General features: G+C 45.0%; 1 protein-coding gene across 2 annotated transcripts in view; it reads left to right on the plus strand.

Annotated features, from left to right (window-relative positions):
* The window catches only part of ME3 (malic enzyme 3), a 174,180-nt gene that overhangs the window by 128,440 nt on the left and 28,492 nt on the right, over positions 1-17,248 (plus strand). The gene's annotated exons all lie outside the window — the stretch shown is intronic.

The raw sequence follows: 17,248 nt of genomic DNA on the forward strand, positions 1-17,248 counted from the left end.
AAAAAGTAACGTTGTGGTTATATAGGATGGGAATGGTCCTGTAGAAAACAGGAACTTAGTAATGGAGTGTGGGGCATGGGGGCAAAAGTTCCTGTGAACCAGAGGGCAAGGATCTAGTGCGCACCCGGAGAGGTTGGTCTTAGATTAGGAGCACAGAAGCCCACTCACAGAGGGAGGGCAGAGCACCGGGCAGATATGGGCAGGTGGGTGGACGTGATGGGGCAGCATGTGGGGGCCTGATTGGAAGAGGCAAGGTCATCCACTGAAGGTGAAGGTAGGGGTGGAGGTGGTGGAGGTTTAAGGATAGATGACTTTCAACGCCCAAACTAGGCAACTAGAGGATGATTATTGGGCAGCTCCACGGGCCCCCTTGAGGTTACTGGTCATGAAGTTAACTTAGGCCAGTTGACCTATTTCTGTGTTTTCTCTAGCCAGCTTCAGCACTGTGGCTGCAGGGCAAGAAGGGACAGAGAGTAGGATTGAATCAGCGTTGGGATTTTGCCAGGCAAGAGAGAAAGGAACTGGGAGTGTATTCAAGGAAATGATTGTATTGATGTGTCATGAGGCCTCGGCTGGGTAAGAAGGGACATGAGGACATGGTGGAGAAGAAGAGGAAGGGACAGTAGTATGATCGATGGATGCTAAGTCCTGGTAAGGCCGAAGAATTATTGAGTTGGGTGCCAGATGGAATAAGCTGGAAAGAAAAGAAGTGGTAATCAGAACATTCAGTGTTTGAAGCGGAGACTATGGAGGAAGAGCTGTTTTTGAGATGTGACGACCCCCCCCCCCAAAGTAGCTAATTCAAGGCTCAGCTGCATCAACAGAGGTATATCATCTAGAACAAGGGAGGTGAATATCCCACTTAATTCTCCCCCTTTCAGACCATCGTGAATACTACATTTGGTTCCAGACAAGATAATTTGAGGGTCATAAATTACCTAAATTGCCTTTGGAGAACAATAATCATGACAGTGAAGGAAGTTAAAGGCTTAGCCTGGTGGGGTAAAAACTGAGGGACGGCTCTGTCCACACCCAGAGCACGATACCCCCTCCAGATATCTGAAAGCTGTCCTTCCAGAAGAACACTGGACTTGCTTCTGTATACCCACATGGAGAAAAACCAGTTGGGAGAATGCCAAAGGAGGCAGTCTGCAGCTCAAAATAAATCACAGGTATCCCACAGTACACCGGACCTTCTGTGAGAAAGAGTTCCTTTTCACAGCAAGAGTTCAAGGACAGGTTGTGTGGCTTATTAGTGGTGTTCTTATAGGAGGAGAGTTCAGCTTTAGATGCTCTTTACATTGCTTTCCCACCCCGGGATTCTATTAGGATCTTTTAAGATCCCTGTGAGGCTGGCAGTAGAGGTATTATTATTCCCATTTTATAGAATAGGAAACTGAGGTCAGGAGAGGCCCAGCAGCCTGTCTCAGGTCACATAGTAGTATCTGGCAGGGTTGCAAGTAGCACATGGATCTGCTGACCCCGAGGCCAGCCTGCTTTCTACAATACTTAATTACCTTAATTACCTGTGGAGGACAAGAGCAGGGAATGAAGTCGGCTCTGAGAGCCTGTTTTCTGCTTCCTGTTTCCAGGGCTCACGGCTTATCTAATGAGTCAGTAGTCATTCCATGATTTCCCACAGAGACATCTTGCTATTCATGTGAGAGCGTTACATAAAGTAGAATGTAAGAGGCTCTTCAAATTATCATTAAACTTAGTTCCCAGTCTCACAGACACACAGGCAGTGTAGGGGCGAACCCTTGGGGAGAGCCGTGCATCAGCCAGCAGGAATGTCGTTACGTGGAAAAGATGACGGGCTGACAGCTGGTTGTTTTGACGCTCTAATAAGCTAAAGCAGATGTGTCTGTGGATCCTGTAGGTGGGGAGGGAGCTGGTCTCCCCAGGCACTCTGGGGAATAGAGGAGCCCCAAGATGGAATGCCCGGCCTGAGGGTGAGTCAGCAACCCTGAAGTCAAACACCATGTATTTTAAGAAAGAACCTTGGGAAACATTGACTCCTGCTTTCAACATCCTTATCTCTTTCCAAATATCCTACTCATAAAAAGCTCCAACTTCTGGCCCCTGCCCACTCATCAGGATGGGTCTTAAGATTTTTTTATTTTTTTTCCGGCCTGGAAAAGAGTCTCTATGGCTGAGTTACGATCTTGGACTTTGGCCCTTGGGGAGGACCCACCAGAGCAGAAGGAATGTCCGTGTAAATATGTGAAGCACAAAAATAGATAACTGTGAGTGTCCCGTGGGGACGATGCCTGATGGTCCCGGGGAAAAGACGAGCAGATTCATTCTACCTGCATTCTCCCTGTCATGAAGGGAGAGCCGCGGCATTGCACCTGAGTGACAAGTGTGCTCCCAGGGTTTCCACTGACGTTGCTCATTTCTGTCACTTACAGTGGAATGGATGGGAATGGCCGCTTTAAGTCTGCCTCGCTCTGTCTGATGCTCAGCCTGGGTTGGATAGAACTCTGATGTCAGCAGCAGCTTCCACCTTTAGGCAGGTCAGGAAAGGAAACCACCTCCTGTCTCTCCAGCACCCAAACCCTAAATATGGAGATTCCTAAGCTGCTGAAATAAGAGTTATAAAGAAGAAGGGAAATGATAGTTCTAAAAAAAACCTGACTGTTTCAAAAAAAGTCATCTGCTTTTCAGCTCCAGGAAAATTTCTGTCTTTTTGTGTCTCTTCATCTTTCTCTCTTAGGCTCATGTTCTCTCTCTCTCTCTGTCTCTCTGTCTCTCTGTCTCTCTCTGTCTCTCTGTCTCTCTCTGTCTCTCTCTCTCTCTCTCTGACACACACACACACACCATCCTACACTAGAAACCTGAGGTTCACACCATAATGGCAATCATTATTAGTGGTCTTTGTAGAAAGTTCCAGTTCTCAGAGAAATCCAGACAGCTCTAGACCTCTGATTTCTGAAGCCAGTTACTGCACAGGCCCGCCCCTTCACACTGCCTCTCAAGCTGGAGGCAAGCATGCATTCCCTCTGTCACTTCAGCATGGACGAGATCGCCCCCATTCCATCTCCCTTCTGCTTCTCATCCCACTTGTTTCTGCTCTTACATTTGGAGGATGCCCCTAAAGTTTTCCACTCCAACGTGCTGACAAAATGACTAAATTATCTCTACAGTGCCCTTGATTGGTACTGGTCAGGCCTCTGTTCAAAGCAGAGCACCAACGCTGAAAGCTGGAAAGCAGGAAGTGAGGTCCCGAGACTGTTCCCTGCCCCTTGGTCGGTAATGTCAAAGCACACACCCCGTTTCAGTTATCCGCTGCGGTGGACCAGACCACCCCACGTCTGAGTGACTTAACACATGCTATTTGCTCTTGAAACTTTCAAGCTGAGCTGAGTCAGTGGGGTGGGTCCTGCTGGTCTTGCCAGTAGTTGCTTGTAGGGGCTGCTTTCAACTGGTGGAGTAGCTGGCAGCTGGGCTCAGCTGGGACTGAAAAGAAAGGCTGGGCTGCTGTCTGGACACAGAAGGGCTGGGCTCCTCTCGCTGTCCGTAGTCTCTTCACATCATCTCTCCATCTGGTTTCTTTTCTCGACAAGGTAGCTGAACTTGATTCATGGCAGTGCAGGGCTCCCAAGAACACGAAAAGGAAAGCTTCCAGGCCTTCTCATGGCTGAGACCTGAAGCAGACACAGTATAACGGTCCACCACATTCTACTGGCTAATGCAAATCACTGGTCCATACCAAATTCCAAGGGAGAGGGTAACACAAGGATGTAAATACCAAGAGGAATGGTTCACTGGGGAGCCACCAATGTAACAGACTACCACGTCCCATCCAGCCTGAGAGGCACAAAGAATGGGGCAGCCACCGTTATAGGAGGTTGTGCTCTGGAAAGGCAAGAAGAGCGAGAGAAGAATAACAGAGTTACTCATATAAGCAGGGAAATGTATGGTATAAAATCACAGTCATTTACTGGTACCTGCTGTACACAAGATGCTGTGCCAGGCATAGCAACCCACGGAGAAATAAACAGTCCTGTTATCAAGGAGATTTTCATTCACAGACATTTTCCTATATCTAGGAGAGCTTGGACCTGACTTCTATGCTTTCTTAGCCTCTGAGTTTCTATGTAAGTCTAGAGCTCATGAAGAGTTCTAGGATGGAAATATAAAGTTGGGAATTGCCAGTTCACATAATGTTTAGTGTCAAGGCAATGATGAATTCACCTAGGGAAAGAGAATAGAGAGAGAAGAGAATGGGCTCACCACCGTTTTCTGAACCACACCCTGTGGGTAACTGCAAACCAGCGTGCTCAGCAAAATGGAGGATTCGACTAGGAAGTTATTGGTAGGAATGGCAAGGTGAGAAAAAAGTCTTCATTCATTGCACAAGCTCTGATGCTAGGATTCTAAAGGCTTTCTAGGTTCAACAGGGAAGAGTGTCATGATTGATTAGCAATGTCTGCCCTGAGCAGGGGAATGAGGTGTGTGTGACAGCCTGTGTGCTATGCTTTAGCCATTCGGGATCCATGAGTTGCCTCGTGGCTAAGCATCTGCAGTTCTATGAGCATTCAAAGGAATGTGAAGGTTAAAGATTTTTCTTCTCCCGGTGTTCAGGATATTTCAGGAGCTAAACCAAACCTTTCTATTTGGTCCACATGAAACGACAGCTTCTTCTTCTGAGTTATAAGAACACTCAGGAATATGGTCCCTTGGGTACACTCAACCCCCACCCCCACCCCCAGCCCACTCTGGAATAAAGCAATGGATCATATAAAATAAAAGCAGGCATGCAAACACTGTCCTGTGGCTCCCAAGCCTGGCCTGACATTGGATAACTCACCAGGGGAGTTATCAAGATAACAGACTCCAGCCTCCTATGCCACAGTGGGCGTAGGTTGAGTCCTGGGCATCTGTATTTTTGAAGCTTTCCTGATGCTTCCAACAGAGTTATACAAAGATTGAAGTTTGAGAAACTGACGGACCACGTCCTAGGAGAGGCACGTTTTGAGTGGCCCCAGCTCCCTCAGCTTTTAGAGTCAAACTGGAGCCTGAGGTGAGTGTGTAAGGACTGGTACACAGAGACTTCCCACATGCCTTCCCACTGGGGGCCTGCATGAGGAAAGACCCAGCGCATTCTGTGGGCTCGCCATGCCATGGCAGTCCATCCTGACAATGCACCTGCTGTTCTGACAGCTTCCTTCCGTCCCAGCTGCTTCTGCTGGAATCCCCTTGGCCATGAGGAACTTGAGCTGTTTGCAGGCCTGACATAATTATACTGCCACATGTGGGGAAAGAACTCACACATCTGGGTACCCAGGGCCCAGAAGACCTATCCTGTGGAGGAATGAGGCGTGCCTTTCCCCACCAACCTGTGCATGCCAAAGCTTGCTTCTCTGTGACTGTCTTGTTTGGGGGATTTCTTATAAAAAGTGTCCTGCAGAAGTACAGAAAGTCCTGTCACTTTTCCAACAAGTATGTCTATGTTTTGAAATTTGGCTTTTCAAACTTTTCCTGTGAAGGGAAAGAAAGATAGTAGCAGCAGGTACTGTGTCCAGCACTCTGGGGATCAAGCTTTATTTTCACCACTGAGGTGAGAAAACTCATCACAGAAGCTCCAAGAAAGCTAGAAGCAGCACACACAAATAATGTCTCTAATCGTGCATTTCCAGGGCTTTTGAATAAAGACTACATGCCCAACACTCTACTAGGCACCGTAATGAGATTCAAAAGAAACAAAAGACATGGACTGGGTCCTCGAGAATCTGACAGACCTTCCAAAAAGACAAAAATTTTGAACAGGAAATAATTAGAAACGAGGTAAGCTCTCGACTGGTGTTGAGTTCAAAGGGAATTCAGAGAAAAGCATGTGGGAGAAGATTAGAACAGAAGGCACACCCACTCAAGTTCTGCCTTCCCCGGGAATTCTGCCCTGACCAGCCTGGCCTGAAGCTCTTTCTGTTTGTAATCATAGAGTAACTATTGGCCAGAGAATTCATTTGCTAATTAGTATGCCCCGCATTGTAACATCTCCTCTAATGGTCCAGAGCTTTGCTCTAAAGCTTTTTTGGTCTTTAACCTTTCACGGTCAGAGCAGAGATTAGGCAAAGACGTGCCTGAAGTGTTTTAGAGGGGTTCAGGTATCACGGGGCTGGAGTATGGACTTCATGGATCAGACCTTCCTCAGGCCCTATGACTCTGTAATGTCTCTACCTGACTGGTAGTTCCTGGCGAGCAGAGAGCATGACTTTATTCATGGTCGGCCCGTGGTTAATGGTGAGGGAGGGAGTTGGGTGGTTGATTAGTTAGTTGAGGGATTGAAAGCCTTCACCAGGCTAACTATCAATTAGAATTATGAGTCTGACCACATCTGAGGAAGCTCGGAAGAAGGAACTCAGTGACTCGTTCTAGCTTGCCTGGCCTCTGAAGAAGCAGGACAGTTTTCCAGTCTCAGCCTGACATGGTTCATTGTTGACCGTCCAGCTTCTACACGTTTCCATCAGAATAGGAGCTGAATGGTGCCTGATGATGGACTCTCATGCCTGCAAGGAATCTGCCGTGGGCCACAGAAAGTGCTGGAAGGCTGTAGCAAACTGCAAACCAGCACTCACCTCTTTAGGACCTATGCACGTCCATCGTGGTCAAGCAGACTGAACAACTGAGAGAGCGTGACGTTCATTAGTTAAGGTCCAGCCCCAGAACTGTGCTGGAGGAAGTTTGCTGACGAGGCAGATGGATTCAGCGATGCCAGATGGCTGTTTCCTTTTCATTTTCCCTCAGCAGTCTGATTTTATCACCTGGCATTAGAATACGAACAAAATCATGCCCAGGCCTGAAAGTTTCGGATTATAGCAGAGAAGATGAAGGAGTAGAAGGGTTTTTGTGTTTTTTTTGTGTGTTTTTTTCTCATTTTCCTCAATGGATTAATAATAATAGTAATAATAGCTCTTATTTACTTAATTGCTTACTATGTGCATGTGCTGATACAAGCACTTAATACAATAGTAATTCATTTAAATCTCACAGCAACACTCTGAGGTAGGTACTATTATTAGATTCATATTAAGAGATGAGGAAAATGAAGATTATAAAGTGTAAGCACCTTGCCTAAGGAAGGGGACCATATGAAGACCCCACCCACTAGCAATGATTGTTAAATGCACAAAGTCTAGGACTGAACTGCCTGAGCTTGAACCTCTCTCCTGCCAGTTATTAACAAGCTACTTAGTTTATCTGTGCCTTCATTTCCTCATTTCTAACATGCATTTTTAATTTGTAGAGTGCTCAGTATGATAACTGACACAATCCATGTAAAATGCTTAACATTATATCTCATAATAGGAAACACTTCAATCATGTTTGTTATTATTATTATTATTAATTTAGGTAATTTTCAAAGCCACTTTCCTTTAGGTAGTGATTTAGTGGTATCCTCCTTCATGCATTCCTGCTTGAGTTAAATTATCAACTATTCTATCCATCACTTCCTTCCATAGTGCCCCACTCGTCTATCCCCTCCATCCCAATACCACTTTCCCTCTCTTCCCCAATGCTGATCTTATGAGGGGGGAAAACAGCCCTAGAAACACCGGGTATGATCCATCTCTGTTTTCAGCTCCCCGGGATATACAGTTAGTAAATGTGTGGTCTCCACCCCCTACATATGATCAGCTTAACTTTGCTCACCCCTCCCCCCAGGTGGAGAGGCATTGTGTATACATGTGTGTACATGTGGGGGTAAAATCTCCTATTTTCTGCAGTTTTGGCTGAATATTGTTTGGACCTTACAGACCCACCACCCTGAGAGCATTACTCGCTTGAGTCACTGGACATCTTTTTGTGTAACACATTTCTCAACACAGAAATGAAAAACAGAAACTTGTCCAAGGATAGAAAAGCATTAAATCACCCCGAGATCAACCCACCGATACTGACTTAATTAAGAGGCGGCACATTCAGCACTTTGCTCTGGAGCTGGAAGGGAGCCTTGGATAACTTCACGTCCTCCCGCCCTCTCCCTCGCTCCCTCAGCTCCAGTCACTTGGCTTTCTTGCTGCTCCTTCAACTTGTCATTTTTGATAGAGCCACAGAACCTTCATGCTAGCAATTTCCCCAGCTTTGAATGTCTTTCTATTTTCATGGCTGTTTCCTTCCCATCATTCACGCTTGGAAACAGGTCCATACCCAGGTAGGGTCTAGTGCGGAGGCCTCCACAAGGCAGGATATCGGAACTGAGCATCCTGAAGAAAATGGAAGCCTCAAATGGCTGCAGCCCCCATGAAGAAGAACTCGGCTCTGCTCCCCAGCTTAGGGAAATGACAGCTTGGGGTGGAGGGAATTTCTGTTGAAAGAAACCAAAACACCAAGCCTTTACCACATGTAAATTTAGACTCCACATTTGCAATATCCACACAGTGCAAAAATCCCCAAGTTAAGAAATGGGTATAAAATCTTGTTTCCTCCCACGGGTATGGCGGGAGAACCTGGCAGAAGGAAAAGCAAAACCTCCGTATAGGGATATTCCCACAACCCATGCTGTGTGGGGTTTCTTGAAGGGAAAAGCAATTCCCCAATGAAAATAAATTCATGATTCACAATAATCCACACAGAAACAATTCACAATGTGGGAACATCAGATACACAACTAATAGAACAATTAGAACCCCAGAAAAAGGAATATTCTGAGAAAGATTATAAAGCAGCCATACTTAAGTGTATGAAAGAGATATTTTTTATAAGAATGAAGTAATGAGGAAAGTACTCAACACTGTGGAAAAAACAGGCAGATTTGAATAAATAAATAAATAAATAAAACAAAATTCTGAAAATGAAAAGCAGAGTCATGGAAATCCTGCAAAGTGCACTAGAGTTAGGGGAAGACACCATCAGAAAACCTAAATCCTCGAAATTTACAGTCTGGAGGTATCTTAGAAAGACCCTCCATTCCTAGTCCTCATTACCCAGAAAGGAAGTAGGACTCCAAGGTGTTGTATTTAAGAAGGGTTTTTCCTCCAACACGGGAGCTGCGGTTGATGAAACAGACCGTTTCTTGAGGGAAAGAAAGAATGTGTAAGACTGGAATCCCCAAATCCCAGCTTTGTCATTCCACGCCAGAAAGGATGTAGCAATTCCAGACAGTGCCGTGGCATGATGTATTCACTCTCGTTTCCTCTGTCTCTCTCCTTCTCTGTGTCCTGCTCATTCATACTCACACATCTGTATGCTTGCAAGGAATCTGCCCTGAGCCACAGAAATTGCTGGAAGGCTGTAGCAAACTGCAAACCAGCACTCACCTCTCATTCTTCTTCTTATTATTCTACTGTGTTCATTTGATTAGGCTTAACCAGATTGTTTTTTTAATAAAGTTGGATAACTGGAAAAATTCCTAAAAACAAATGGTTCAGTCCAGATAAGTTATGTAAAGAAAAAAGTATCTGGATGTATATACACCGAACCGTTAACAGTGATTACAGATGAGACATGAGATTTTCAGGGATATTTGCTTGCCAAGCCATTCATTTCTATAATGTTTGATTGGGTGCAGGCATTTCTTTTGTAATTAGAAAAAAATATGGATTTTTCTTTTTTTAGTTTCAGGTGTACAAAACAATGTAATAGTTACACATTTACACCCCTCACAAAGTGATAACCCCACACCCCCAATCTATTGCCCTTCTGACATCGTTTATATCTATTACAATTCCATTGACTCTATTCCCTATGCTGTACTCCATATCCCATGACTATATATATATATACATTAAATTATAGTTGACATACAATATTATTCAGCTTCAGCTTCAGGTGTACAGTGCAGTGATCAGGCACCTATACAGTCCATGAAGTGGTCTCCCTAATAAGATATGTGCCCATCTGACACCCTACATAATCTTTACAACATTATTAATTATATTCCCCAAACTGTCTTTCATATCCCGTGGCAATATTGTAGTTACCACTTTGTGCTCTCTAATCCCCCTCCCTTCTCCCTCATCCGCACTCCCCTCCCATCTAGCAACCATCAGTTTTTCCTCTATATCTCTGAGACTATTTCTGATTACTTTGCTCATTTATTCAGTTCTTTAGATTCCACATATAAGTGAGATCATATGGTATTTGTCTTTCTCTGTCTGACTTATTTCACTTAGCATAATGTTCTCTAGGGCCTCCCATATGATTGCAAATGGTAAGATTTCACTCTTTATGGCTGAGTACCACAGTTTCTTAATCCAGTCATTTACCAATGGGCGTTTACCAATGGGTTGTTTCCACGTCTTGGCTATTGTGAATAGTGCTGTAATAAACAGAGGGGTGCATATATGTTTTCGAATTAGTGTCTTGGATTTTTCCGGATAAATACCTAAGAGTGGAATTGCTGGGTCATAAGGTAGTTCCATTTCCAGTTTTTTGAGATACTTCCATACTGATTTCTATAGTGGCTGCACCAATCTGCAATCCCACCAACAGTGCGCAAGGGTTCCTTTTTCTCCAAATCCTTGCCAACACTTGTTGTTTGTTGATTTATTGATGACAACCATTCTGACTGGAGGGAGGTGGTATCTCATTGTGGTTTTTATTTGCATTTTTCTAATGATTAGTGAGGTTGAGCATTTTTTCATATGTCTGTTGGCCATCTGTACGTCCTCATTAGAGAAATGTCTCTTCATGTCCTCTGCCCATTTTTAATCGGGTTTTGTGTGTTTTTTTTTTTGGTGTTGAGTTGAATGAGTGTTTTATAAATTTTGGATATGAACTCCTTATCAGATGTATTATTGACAAATATTTTCTCCCATTCAGTAGGCTGCCTTTTTGTTTTGCTGATGGTTTCCTTTGCTGTGAAAAAAACTTTTTGGTTTGATGTAATCCCATATGTTTATTTTTTTCTTTTACTTCCCTTGCCCGAGGGGATAGATCAGTAAAAATGTTACTCAGAGTAATGTCTGCAAATGTGCTCCCTATATTTTCTTCTTGGGGTTTTACGGTTTCGGGTCTTACATTTAAGTCTTTAATCCATTTTGAATTTGTTCTCATACATGGCGTAAGGAGATGGTCCAGTTTCAGTTTTTAGCATGTGTCAGTCCAGGTTTCCCAGCACCATTTATTGAATAGACTGTCTTTCCCCAGTGTAAATTCTTGCTTCCATTGTCATAGATTAAATGACCATATAGGCATGGATTTATTTCTGGGCTCTCTATGCTGTCCCATTGATCTGTGTGTCTGTTTTTATGCCAGTATAATGCTGTTTTGATTACTATATGGATTTTTTATAATGAGTTAAGCAGCAATTCTTTCCCAGAGACAGTTCCTTGCATTAAACAATAAAAATAATAAAGAAATAAATAAACAAGCAAGCATTCCACCCTTCACTCTCTCTGGTGATTTGAGTGCTGGGCTAACCTTGACTCCTAAGGACAACAAAGCAATTCATATACATTGACTCATTTAATACAACAACCCTAGTCAGTAGCTACAATTACTGTCCTATCCCACTAAAACAGAAGTTCCAGGAAGGGATCTTTGTCTCTTCTGTTCACTGCTGTGTCTCAAGCACACAGAACAACGTGTAGTGCAGAATGGATTCTCAATAAACATTTACTGAATGAATGCACTCTTTACAGATGAGCAAACTGAGGCACAGAGAGGTTAAGGAACTTGTCCAAGGTCACACTTTTAGCAAATTGTGGAACCAAGTTATAACCCAGGTGGTTATAACTCCAGAACCCCCCTCTAACTTGGATACTCTCTATTTCTGTTCTTTAAACATGAAAGAAAAGACAGTGCAACATACTCTAGACACTTTCTTGATACAGTAGGCAAGGAGGATAAATGGGAGGGAGGTCTTATGGAAACTATCCTACTTAGCATATTCATGTCTTCTCTCTCCAGGCTGTTCTAGGGCAGGGGTAGTACCCCACCTAGCCTCACCATTAGGGGGGCTCTGGAGGGACTAGCCATCAATTCCCATTTTCAAAACTCTCTGGCTACCAGCAGTGAGGAATCATCCTCTTTAAAAAAAAAAAAAGTATATATATATATATATATATATATATATATATATATATATATAGAGAGAGAGAGAGAGAGAGAGAGAGAGAGAGAGAGAGAGAATTGACATATAACATTGTGACATTGTGTAAGTTTAAGGTATACGTGTTAATATGATACATTAATATACTGCAATATGAATACCGCCATAGCCTTTGCTAACACCTCTATCACGTCACATAATTATCATTTCTTTTTGTGGTGGGAAAATTTGCCAGCATCTGGATCAGTTGTCTGGTTCTTCCTTCTTTTTTTTATTAAATTTATTGGTTGACTTGCTTAACACAATTATATAGGTTTCAAGTGTACATTTCTATAATACATCATCTATATATTGCGTTGTGTGTTCACCACCCAGGTTCTTCCCTCTTAACCACCCACATGGCCCGTGGTCCCCTTACCCCTTCATTCACCAGAGCTGGGCGCCCCCTGTAGGCCTCTCCACAAACTACAAACCCAACCAACCCACCCCCAAGGGAAAAGCTGAGGCTCTGGCTCCAAGCTTCTTCTGGTGGATTTAAAACTATATAAACAAAGGAAAACCCCTAAGCTTATAGCATACAAACTACAAAGAAAGCTTCAAGGTTTTATTTTAATTTTAAAAGATAGAAAAGAACATGACTGTTAGCTCTAAGCCCCGATTATATTTCAAGGAAATTTTCACATTCAGAGTCCTTCTCAGCAGACACGGTCACTGCTCGTTATTTTTATGTACACTGAATTTTAGAAATGCCCTCTGTATCTTACCTCATTTCCCCGCCTGGCCCTCCCTAGGACTCTAATCTTACAGCCTCAGAGAACCTGAGCAAGAAACAACAAGCCCATTTGATCAAACTCCCTCACTGCACAGGTGAGGAAACAGAGACCCAGACGGAAAATTAGCTCCCCACAGTCAGATAATGATAAAAGCAGTGGGAAGGTAAGGGGAACCTATCCAGTTGTTTGCTCTCAGTCACAAAATTCATGAAATCTTTTCCAAGTTTCCGTTCAGCATGTATTTATCATGTACTTTCTCTGTGCCCCAGAGTGTGTCCAGTACAAAGAAAAGACCCACCTTGAAGAATTCAATTCTCCCTGAGATAGTAATGTGCGCACATAAAATAATCAGAAAATAGTTCAAGGCAGCATCAAGTTACCTGTTTATTCATTTATGTATGCAGTCATCCATCCATCCATTCATTCAATGGACAGATATGTATTGAACATAGCAGTAAGTCAGAAATAGACTTTGTTCTAAAGGAGCTTACAATTGACTAGGGGGAAAAAAGAGGTGCTCAAAGAATTACTACTGGGTTTGTATAGATTAAAGATGAGCTTCATTAACGGCCCTGCCTACAGTGTCAATCAAGGCTAATAGGGGAAATAGGTGGCCAAGGGGCCTGGGATATTTGACTGGGTTTAAAAGTTATGACCTTGAGAAAAGATGAAACAGTGCCATTTGCGACAAAATGGATGGATCTTCAGATTATTGTGCTAAGAGAAATAAGTCAGACAGAAAAAGTCGAGAACCATATGATTTCATCAATATGTGGGATATAAAACTGAAAACAATAAAGGAACAAGACAAACAAAGAAACAAAAACTCATAGACACAGACAATAGTTTAGTGGTTACCAGAGGGTAAGGGGGAGGGGGGTGGTAAATGAGGGTAAAGGGGATCAAATATATGGTGATGGAAGGAGAACTGACTCTGGGTGGTGAGCACACAATGTGATATATAGATGATGTATTACAGAATTGTACACCTGAAACCAATGTAACTTTACTAACCATTGTCATCCCAGTAAACTTTAATGAAAAAAAAAATGTTATGGCTTTCTTCCTAGGAAAGAGCTAGCAACTCACTTTTATAGAGCACCTACTCTATTCTGGGGGCTTTACATTTAATTACCACAGCAACCCTTAGAGAGCAAATAACTGGGGCTCAGAAAGGTTAAGTACGTTGTCCATCCTCACCCAGCTAGAAATTGGAAGAGTTTGAACTCGTCCCAAACCCACCTGACTCCAAAACCTGAAGACATGTCATACAGACCCTCTGCTGCTCACTTTCCTGGCCTGGCTGGGAGGGCCCTCCCCACAGTGGCCTCATCCTTGGGGGTGAAAGAAATAGCCTGTGATACAAAGAAATAGCGATTGTGATACAAAGATGCTTTGCCTCTGTGGCCTCTAGGAAAGGAGGGTGCGGCTCCAAGGGGAGCTGGTAATATCATAAGAGATGTTTGCCACTGGTCCCTCCTGTGGTGGGACTGTTCTCTGTCATTCATTCATTCATGCTTTCATTTGTTCAATATTTGTTACAGAGCCAGGCAAGTACGGAGCCTGGGGCACCCAGCAGCATGTCTATTGTCTATTTGGTCTTTTAACATGGATGTCTGAAGCTGCCTTGTCCAGAGGGCAGGAAAGGAGGCAGGGGGCAAGGGGCAGGACAGGGGATCAGTTAAAGCTCCTTCTTCAGCTGTCCTGCCATACTGGAATGAGTAAGACCACCTCCCCTGCCCTCAAGGACTGCCTCGCCCCTGCTTTGATCTAGCCTGTCACCTAACCTTAATCTTTCCCTTTCTTCCCCTCACCAATTTTGCTTCACTGGGTCCCAAAAGCCCACCAACACAGACTAGGTTCTCTGACCTTATTGTTTCCCACCCCCAGACGACCTGTCTTACTTCAAGGTAGAATTTAGCCAATTCTATGAGAGGGGGTTGGTTTAGACTCCGAGGAGATTGAGACACAGTTGTCGGACAGACGGTATGGTACATATACCATGGTAGTTCACCTGAACAGAGATCAGAATGGGCCAAACTAATCAGAGAAGCTTCATGGAGGACATCAGTGGCCTCATGACTGCTCAAACGCTCAATCTATGGGCCAATCAGAGCGGGCATAAGTGCTGACACCCCCAAGCCGGCTAGTGGGTTGGTGGCTGGGAAAAGCGCGTGGGTTTTAGGAGCAGAAAGTTAAGGAGTGAGTGTCTGTGCCCTAGAAGAAAAATTCAGTACTGGCCTCTGACCTTGGAGAGGTCAAGGGGTGAGCAGATCAGCCACCATCCCCTTCCCAGCACTGGGATTTCTGGCGCCATTTGCGTGCTTGCCCAGGAACTCGGACAAACAAGGAAATCGAGGAGGAAATCCAAACTGTTCCTGAAGTGTTTTCTGTCTGGCCTGGGATTGCTGTCAGAACAGTGGCTGGGGAATGGCCACATTATTCTGGGATTGTTGCTTAGAAGTTGCTGCTTCCTGTGACTATCTTGTTACCCAATGGGAGTTTTCCCCATTAGGCCAGAATGCCCCCCACAGGAGCCGGCCAGTCTGGCTGCCAGGGCAGGGCTCACCAGAGGAATCTTCCTGTGAGGGACCTGAGAAGGCAAAGGCTTCAGGGGTCCACTCACACACCCCACTCCCCGCTGGAATCTCTTCCATAGCTTCCATGCCAAGTGGCGCTCTGGTAACCATGGAATCACTTCCAGTGACCAGCAGCTTCTTTCCATCCAGTGTTTGAAATCTCTGCCTTACATGGCACTAAAATCTGTGTCCTTCTGACTTCTACCTGCTGGCTCAAAGCCACATGAAAGAAGTCTACTTAATTCCCTGTCGACAGAATGGTCCTTCATGTCTTTGAAGATAATCATTATGCTTCACTCCACTTGGCTTTCTCTTTTTCAGGCTCAGTATTCCCGCCTTCTCCAATCCATGGTTTCTGGTTTCCTCACCTACACAATAGTTTCCCTGTCACCCTTCTGGATCCTTTCCCAACCCCTGCCCCCAGCAGAATGAGTCACTCCCTCATACATACCTGTGATGGAGCTGTGCTGTGAGGGCTTCACTAGGCTGTGAGGTCCTAGAGGGAGGGAACATGACTTCTTCCAATTCTAACTGGACTGTGGCTCCCACCTCCTCCCATCTCCTTAGGGTCTCTCCATCATTACTACTCTCATCTCTCCTCCATACTGGTTCCTGTATCTCATATGCACACCTCCCATCTCAAAAATAAATCCGTCCTTCATTCCCACATCCCCCAATGGCTGTCAGCCTCCCTCTACTTCATAACCAAGCTTCTTGAGATTCATAATCACTGACATTTCCTCCCCTTCCACTTACCCTCTAACCCCCTGCAGAATGGCCCCCTCCCCACCACTTCACTGAAAGTGGTCTGGCAAAAGTCACAAAAAATCTTCTAAATGCCAACTCCAGTACACACTTCGAGATCCCTGTTTCACTGGACATCTCAGCAGCGTCAGACGCGACTGCTCTGCCTGCCCACCTTCTGCCCTGCTGGTTCCCCTGCTCACTTTCCTTTGCTGGACTCTCCCCTAGCGCCCCAGCACCTCAGACTCAGCACGTGTCAAACCTGTCTTACCCAGTAAGCCTGTCCTTCCCTATCGCCAACTTCGTCAAGCAGTGGACACACCATCCCCCATCCTGGGCTCCTCCTCCTCCTTCATCTTCCACATCTGCCCTGTTATGAAGTCCTGCCCTTAATAACCATCACCTCCGTGGATGTGCCAGGCTTTTTATATACATTACCCCATTAAACTCTCACAACAGGACTGCAAGAGCGGTATTATGATCCCACGCTATTCTCAGCGAAGACTGAAATTTGGATTAAATCGCTTGCTCAAGGTGACACATTTAGTAAGTGATGGAGCCAGACCCTCTCGACCCCGAAGCTCTCCACACTCTGCCTGGCCTCCTTCACATCTTTTACCCAGTCCCTCTTCTCCCGTTCGGTCCCCATTGCCTTGTCCCGGAAGTTCATGGTCTCTCCCTGGGGTTCCGTGACTCTTTATCGCCAATATGTCCGCCCACCCCATCATCCACTCTGCTGCCAGAATGAACTTCCTAAAACACATGCCACTTTCCTGCATAAAGCCCCTCAGGGGGGCCCCATTGCTCTCCAGACTGACTAGACTCTTTGCACAGGCCTGTAACGGGGTGGCCACTGGACACCACCCAGCCTCATCTCTCCCGCCTCCTCCCCTTCTCCACACCCCTCTCCCCATCTCCAGCTCTATTTATTTCCCTGGAGCTCCAGGAAGGCCCCCTGGTCTCATTCCACAAGCATGTGCTGTTCCCTCTACCTGTGACGCCCTTCTCCCATCCCTACCCCCACATACACACGGACCTCTGAGTCCCCTGCTCTGCGAAGCCCTCACCGCCTCTCCCCCAGCCGAGCTGCCTGATCCCTTTCAGGCCTCCCACATACCTAGCACATACCTTTATGATTCCTCTTGTCACAGTAT

The sequence above is a fragment of the Rhinolophus sinicus genome, linkage group LG06 (assembly GCF_036562045.2).
Source record: "Rhinolophus sinicus isolate RSC01 linkage group LG06, ASM3656204v1, whole genome shotgun sequence".
Taxonomy (NCBI): Eukaryota; Metazoa; Chordata; class Mammalia; order Chiroptera; family Rhinolophidae; genus Rhinolophus; species Rhinolophus sinicus.